At 43.5% G+C, this 7,765-nt stretch overlaps 3 non-coding genes across 3 annotated transcripts; 1 reads left to right on the forward strand and 2 right to left on the reverse strand.

Annotated features, from left to right (window-relative positions):
• Positions 1–5,089: 5,089 nt before the first annotated feature.
• Trnah-gug lies at positions 5,090–5,161 on the reverse strand. Its single transcript has one exon. It is a non-coding gene; the product is annotated as a tRNA-His (tRNA).
• Positions 5,162–6,537: 1,376 nt separating this feature from the next.
• On the reverse strand, positions 6,538–6,609 carry Trnah-gug. The gene has a single exon. It is a non-coding gene; the product is annotated as a tRNA-His (tRNA).
• Positions 6,610–7,120: 511 nt separating this feature from the next.
• Positions 7,121–7,192, forward strand: Trnah-gug. Its single transcript has one exon. It is a non-coding gene; the product is annotated as a tRNA-His (tRNA).
• Positions 7,193–7,765: the final 573 nt, after the last annotated feature.

Here is a 7,765-nt window from a genome sequence, read left to right on the forward strand (position 1 = left end):
GAGGCTTGTGACTTGTTACCTTACAGGTTGTATCTTACATGATGGTGTCTCCCCAACTCTGCCTTCTTTTTTCTTCCTATTTCTCTGCTTAGATTTTCTGCATAGCTATAGTTCTGCCTTGCCGTCAGCCAAAGTAGCTTCTTTATTAACCAATGATACTAAAACATATTCACAGCATACAGAGGGCCATCCCACATCATCTCCCCTTTTCTGTCTAATTAAATGGAAGGTTTTGACTTTAATATAGTAGTAAAATTGGATAAAACAAAAACAGTTATCAAGCAAGAATTATAGTTAAATAGTCTATTTGTATTAGGCAAAATTAAAGAAAATACTCTATTATCCATCCCATCTTTGAGGACAAAGTTTTATCTCTAATCTGTCTTCTATCACAACTACGGAAAACTATAATTATCTAGCCTTCAACTATATCAAAGACCCCAGGAGGATATAATATTATCTGAGTAAACAGGAAGTGCCTTGCAAGCAAATTTCAAAATTCTAGAAATGACAGAGACATCTGGATGCCTGTACAGTCACCCAAAGTTCTTCTGTGATGTTGAAGCATCCATCTTCAGCCGATAGGCCTAGAGTGTCTGGCAGGTTTTTTTTCAGTGAAGCAGGAAATCTGAAGGACTATCCTGCCTATTTTGGCAAAATTCATCAGTCACTTTATTCTGTGTCTGGCAGAATGTCTGACAGACTCTTTCATGAAGCAGGAGCCCTGAAGGACTGTCACACCATGTTTTAGCAAGTTCAGCAGTCATATTTTTTGTGGGTCCTGTATGTCCAGTTTATACAACATATTGTCAAATAGTCCAGGCAAGAGCAGTTTCTTGACCAAATGGCTAGCCCTGCCATATTGAAAGCAAATCTCACAAAGAGTTTCTTCAATGTCCAATATCCTCTTGAAATAATTGGTGCTGCCAGGAATAGAAATCTCATGTCAAGAAAAGAAAGTCTAAGTTCTCAAAACATATAAATGCCATATTCTGTAGTTCTTTGAAGTATCTGAAGATTACCCATCCATCTGAAATATATCTCTGCATATCTAGAAAACTTAACTTAATATTACTGTAAGTTTGAATATTATAGATGACTACTAATTGGTATTTCTTAACTATACATTATATTTTAAGTGAGCTACATAAACATAATGTCTTAAACAAGAGTAGAAATATACATACAGTATCACAAAATTGACCTTAAATTTGTATCAACAAACCAAAATCCCTACCAATGTAAAGTATTTTGAGATTAACAGATTTTTTTTAGATTAAAGTTGATTTAATAATCTACCTTTTTTTCATCATTTCTGTATCATATACCCTGTTTTATTTAGAAAGAGATTGGCCTTGACCATTAACCATTTATTACCAACACCCTTTAAATGAAAACAAACATTCATAAACAGTATTTTGGGAATTTGAGCATAGTTTTCTATACTAGTTCCTGCTGATTGGGGGGGGGCACTGGTAATCTTATGGGGATCCTGAGAAAATTTAGAATTATGGTTAAATCTTGGCTGTAGTAGTCTGTGAGGCTGCATAGTCTCAGCCAGTAGCTTTGAAATTGTTCTGGATGTTGGATCATCTGGGCCATTGCTCCTATGAGACCTCTCAATGGAGTCTTGGCTTGTTACCTTACATCTTGCTTCTCCAGTGGCTGCTGGTGTCTCTCTGACTCCACCTTCTTTCTCCCTTTTTCTCTGCTTGGATTTCCTGCCTATCTATATTCTGCCTTTTCCTGGTCCAAGTCAGCATCTTTATTAATCTATGGTAATAAAACATATTCACAGCATAAAGAGGGGCATCTCACATCAGATCAGTTAAAAGCACTGGCTACTCTTCCAAAGAACCTAGTTTCAGTTTCCGGCCCCCACATGGAAGCTTGTGAACCTTTGTAACTCTAGTTCCAGGGGATCTGACACCATCTTCTGACCTCTACAGGTATCAGGTATGCACATGGGGAACAGGCATGTATGCATGTGTATGTACCCATTCACAATGAGAAAGATCATTTTTCAGGCTCTGCAGTTAGGAACACTTGCTGTTCTTCCAGAGGACTAGAGTTTAACTCCCCAAACCCATGTCTGGAGGCTCACAACTGTGTGTAATTCCACCTACAGGGCGTCTGACACTGTCTTCTGACCTCCATAGGCAACTACATACACATGGCACAGACACAGCATGCACACACCTGTGTGCACACACACAGCAAACAAACAAAACAAATCTGCCAAAAAACAAATTTTCTGTGTGATACAGTCTATTGCCATCTGTCTCAGTCAGAGTTTTATTGCTGTGAAGAGACACCATGACCACAGCAACTCTTATAAAGGAAAACATTTAATTGGGGCTGGCTTACAGTTCAGAGGTTTAGTCTATTATTGTCATGGTGAGAAGCATGGTGGCATACAGCCAGGTATGGTGCTGGAGAAGGGGTTGATAGTTCTACATCTTGATCCTCAGGTAACAGGAAGTGAACAGTGTATCACACTGGCATAGCTTGAGCATATAAGCCACAAGGTTTGCCTCCACAGTGACATACTTCCTCCAACAAGGCCATACTTCCTAATAGTGCCACTCCCTATAGGTCAAGCATTCAAATGTGTAAGTCTCTCTCTCTCTCTCTCTCTCTCTCTCTCTCTGTGTGTGTGTGTGTGTAGGGGGGTGCATACCTATTTAAACCACCATACATCAATTCCTTTTGATACTCAAATTCTTCCACTTTGGCCAATGAGAGCCTTTTCAAGAGGTGCCTGTATGGTTTTTACTTCATCTCATCAACTTCTCATCAATCTTTTCTCTTCTCTTTCTCAAATATGTGCTCTGTTATCCATTAAGTCTGGGAGTAGGCTCCATTTGTTCTAGCTTTCAAAAGAATATGTATGGGTGTTTTGCCTGCTTGTACGTCTGTGGACCACTTGTGTGCCAGAAGGAGGGATTGGATCCTGATACAGATGATTTGTGAACTGTGGTGTAGGTGCTGGGAATTGGGCCCGGGTCCCAGTGCTTTCAGCCACTAAACCTCTCCTCATTGTACCAACTTCTCTTTTACCTACATAGTTTTGATCAACTCACTGTTTAAAAAATTAAATTAGATTCCAATGTTTAAAATTAGGGGACATCTTGCACAAAACCCCAAGTTCCTGGCTTCTTCGAAAACACCAGAAAGTCTGGCACACTAGGCTATATTCCCTTCAAATACAATTGGCAGAGGATGAATAGCCTTGGTGCCTTTGAATGACTTCTGACTGCCAGAGACCATCTAAGGATTTCACTGAAGTTCCAAGCTTTTACCACCAACTTCACGTCTTTTCTTACTGTCATGTCCCTTGAAGGCTGGGAAAAAATGAAAGGGAGAGAGGAAGGGAGCGACGAGGAAAGGAAGGAGGAAGAACAATGGGTACAGAGGGCTTTGTGTTACTGGAAAATGGGAGAGCCCCATTTTCTTTTTGTAGAATCACAGATTATTACCTCTTTAATATGAAAATAATATGAATCTATACTGAAAGAACATAACATAAAGCAGAATCTTGCAATCATAAAGTAATCCATGCCACTATTTATAGACTATAAACAACCCCCTGAAGCTGGGCACACATGCATATATGTAATCTCAATTACTCTAGAGGCTAGAGGACTGAGTTTGAGGCTAGCCTAGCCAGGGAACATAGCTAGATCCTGGAGGGAGGAAGTAGACAAAACCCCAAAAGCCCTCTGTTCAAATATGTATTTATGGAGGTAGGTGTGGTAGTATACAGTCTGTAATCTCTCAGTACTTGGAAAATTGAGGCAGGAGAATCCAGCACACTATGACAGCAGTGTGAGTTCAAGGCCAGCCTCAGTTACATGAGCCTCTGCCCCCCCCCCAAAAAAAACCAACAAAAAAATTTGTGTGTGTTTGGAACACAGTCATGGCCAAGACTTAGTCAGAGCATCTGAATGGTGGTACATATCCATAATCTGAACCCTGGGAAGACTGAAGCCTGGGGATCCCAGTGAGCTCCTGGAGAGCTCAGTGGTTAAGAGCTCTCACTGTTCTTGCAGAGAACCCAGGTCCAGTTCCATCACTCCCGTCTCAGGGGTCCACTGCCCTCTGTTGGCCTCCCTGGGTATGTACTATACATGTAGGCAAAATAGAAATGCACATAAAACAAAATGAATATTCTTAAAAGATCTGTAAAAAGAACCCAAATCCTAAAACAATAAAAGCAACAATAAAAGCTAGAGAAAAACAAGCAACAAACAGACTCTGCAAATCCTGCCAACGAAGCTCTTGCATTTCCTAGTCCTAGTGGTCCTGCTTCTGTTGTATCTTAAGAGACTGGAGGGCTTTCAAGTGGACTGCCAAGACAATTTCCTCTTCTAGTCTCTAAATTCAGGTCTTAATGGATAGTCTCTTTCTTCTGTTTCACCACCTAAACTGTCCTCTGCTCGTGCTAGCTGGCAATCAGGGCTGGGAGGTGGGAGACGCAAGGAAGACAGACCTCGAGATGGGTGGAGAGTCCCTCAGTGTGATTACCCTTCCCCACCTGGGCAGAGATCCCCTCGTGTTCTGTTCTCAGATTATAATTTTTGGGGGAGTTAGAGGTATAGGTATTTGATGTAAGCAGAGGAATCTCTTTCCATACATGAATACAAGTATTTGTAACACCAGGACTATTATGACAGGAGAATGGTGCTGGAAACTGGCAATACCTGGCAGACGAAGCGAAGAATGAGAAAGAACCTTTCGGTTAGACTTGGACAAATGCAGTCTGTAATTACAAACGAACGAAGCAGTTTAAAAAAAAAAAAAAAAAAAAAAAAAAAAAAAAAAAAAAAAAAGAAGAACGGAGAGAGAAAAACCCCACCAGGTCATAAGGGTGCTGTTTCTCTCGTGTTGAATGGCTTAGACACCGCGTTCCAGGAGGAGGGCATTAGAAACAGTTCGATCTGAAGTCGTATTTAGAATGTTAAAGCATTCTTGGAGGCGGCGATTTTTTTTAGAAGAATTCAATATTCAAGGGAGAGAGAGAAGCTGTGGTTCCTGTAAGAAGGTTGAAAAAAAAAGCAGACCCCTTGCCGTGTCATTGTTCCCACAATGCCGTGACTCGGATTCGAACCGAGGTTGCTGCGGCCACAACGCAGAGTACTAACCACTATACGATCACGGCGAGCTACCGGGGACCTGTCAGATTTCTCTGAAAAATATTCTCTTGAATACTCATAGACCATCCCACTTCTTGCGTCACTAAATGACCCATTTATTGGGCGGGACTATAATCTATGGTCTGAGAATACGCAGGCGCATTGCGCTTTCGCCGCTTAACTCTGAGATTTTCGATCCCTTAGCCTTGGGCAAAGAATTCGCCTGTGACAGTGTGGGGGTCGGCAAGAGACCTCTTGAGCATCCAGGGACCCGAGCTTACTGTCTTAGAGAGGAGGGTGGCCTGGACACTTGCCAGTGGGCCTGCAGGAGCGTTCCCTATTGGATCCCGGCTTCTGATCCTACCTCTCTCCCCAGCAGAGACCCATTCCGGAGTGACATTTGCGGAATGTGCAAAAGTTCTCAGTACTGGGTTGACGTCGTAAACGTAGCTCAATGAAAGTATATCAACCTCAACCCCGCCCGCCTCTCCCTTCCAGCCTCTCCCACTCCTGGATGGCTAAATCCTCCCTCCTTGATGCTCCCTCTCGGCTTTGCGCCCACCTCTGACCCTTCAGGGCGGCAGCTGGGACTCGGTCCGGTTTTTCTTCTTGTCCATCATCGCTGGCGCCCACACGGCGCCTAGAATGTGAGGGCTTTCACAGAGGGCAGTGGCTATTTGCTAAACAGAGAATGTGACCGTAGTTTCTGACGAGTGAGTTCGAAGTGCCCACCTACCCTCTCCTTCAGAGCCACCAGAGATTTCGCTAAACACCAACTAAATCCTTTCACCATTTCAAGTCCGAGACTGCAGGGTATCCGCCTGCTTTTCCTGCTCGCTTGGCTTTCAGTGTCTTTTCCTGTCCCCACCGACAGGTGCCCACACATTCAACAGGTTCTTGAGGAGCATTTGCTGTCTGCCCCGCCAGTCCCGACATAGCTGTAGGGGCGGGCGGGTCAAAGATAACCCAGGGAGAGGAATCACAATGCCTTTTCATGACTGTGTTCAAGTCTTTGAACATTAAATTGCTGCTGACAGAGTCCCATCCTACTTAATAAGAGCTTCTCAAGGGTGACGCACTCTGCGGAGCCTCGTTACTCTGGCGTCTACTCTAGAGCTTTGATGGAAGTTTGTAAAAAGCCATAAATGTTTACGAAACTAAGAAAAACCACGAAAAGATACACATATGTACATTACACTTCTCGTGACGATGTATTCTTTTTACTTTGCGGAGAAAAATGACCCTTGTCCCATCACAAACTGTGAAGCTTCTGTGTTAGAGAAGTTCAGTTTCGGTATTGTTCTTAACTGTCACTGGAGTTTGAGATCCATTTTCTAGACTGGTAGGTCAGTATTAAAACGGAACAAAACACAGCTCCCTTGCCGTGCCATTGTTTCCACAATGCCGTGACTCGGATTCGAACCGAGGTTGCTGCGGCCACAACGCAGAGTACTAACCACTATACGATCACGGCGAGCTACCGGGAACCTAAGGTCAGGGATCCTTGCTTGATCTCTTCTCTATTGGGCGCCCCTCCCCCTCCTGACGTCATTGGTGTGCTGGCGTACGTTTCCGCCTATCATCAACGGCGGGACTTGCGAGTGTGCGCAAGCGCTTTTGGTCGGGGCGCTGGTGGGGACTAAATCCCTCCGTCTCGCTGCAGTTTTAACAGCAAGGGACTGAGCCTTTTATTTTTTTTGAGCCAGGGTCTCATTCCATCCAGACTGGACTCGAACTCGGGATTTTCCTGCCGCCACGTCCCGACTTTTAGTTTTCCCAGGCGCCATCACGCTAGACTTTCCAGGCACTTTTTTGTCCGCCTTTTTTGTGTGGTGTGTTCCCAAGACCAAGCAGAAACTCGTAGCTCCTCGTTACGGTCAGCTGGGACCTCTGAGATATAATAACATAAGGATGACAGGACATTGGTCAGTCCCGTCTCAAGAGCTGCACTAGGAACACGCTGCGTCGTGGCGTTCCGGTAGCTCGCCGTGATCGTATAGTGGTTAGTACTCTGCGTTGTGGCCGCAGCAACCTCGGTTCGAATCCGAGTCACGGCATTGTGGAAACAATGGCACGGCAAGGGCGCCTTTTTAGTAGTGTTGGTCGCATTCTTCCTGCTGTCGATGTCTTGTAACGCCTAATTAATTAATTACCCTTGTCAGTTCTTGGTTAATTCTCAGAGACCGGTAAATCTTCAGACAGAACTAATGTTACAACTTTGACAAGTTAGATACAGTATCATGTTTTTGGATGTACGCAGAATCATGGTTTTGGATGCATACAGTATCATGGTTTTGGATGTATACATTATCATGGTTTTGGATGTATACAGTATCATGGGTTTGGATGTATTTCTTTCCCATTTTGACCCTGCCAATGGTTAAGTCCTTTAAAAACCTTACATGACTTAAAACTTCATCACAGGTGACATAGGAATTATAGAAACAATGAAAAATTAGGGGTTAGAGTGGGGTAGGTAGGAAAACATACCAAACATTTTTTTTTTGTTGTTGTTCAGATCATGTGATAAATGAAAGCTACCACAGTAGTTGAGGTTCTAGCTCTTGAGGACACTGTTGAGCGCTAAAGATAGCCTCGTGGGTGCCGATGTTTTCTCCTGGAGCAGCTTC

The sequence above is a fragment of the Microtus ochrogaster genome, assembly GCF_000317375.1.
Source record: "Microtus ochrogaster isolate Prairie Vole_2 chromosome 14 unlocalized genomic scaffold, MicOch1.0 chr14_random_1, whole genome shotgun sequence".
Classification (NCBI taxonomy): domain Eukaryota; kingdom Metazoa; phylum Chordata; class Mammalia; order Rodentia; family Cricetidae; genus Microtus; species Microtus ochrogaster.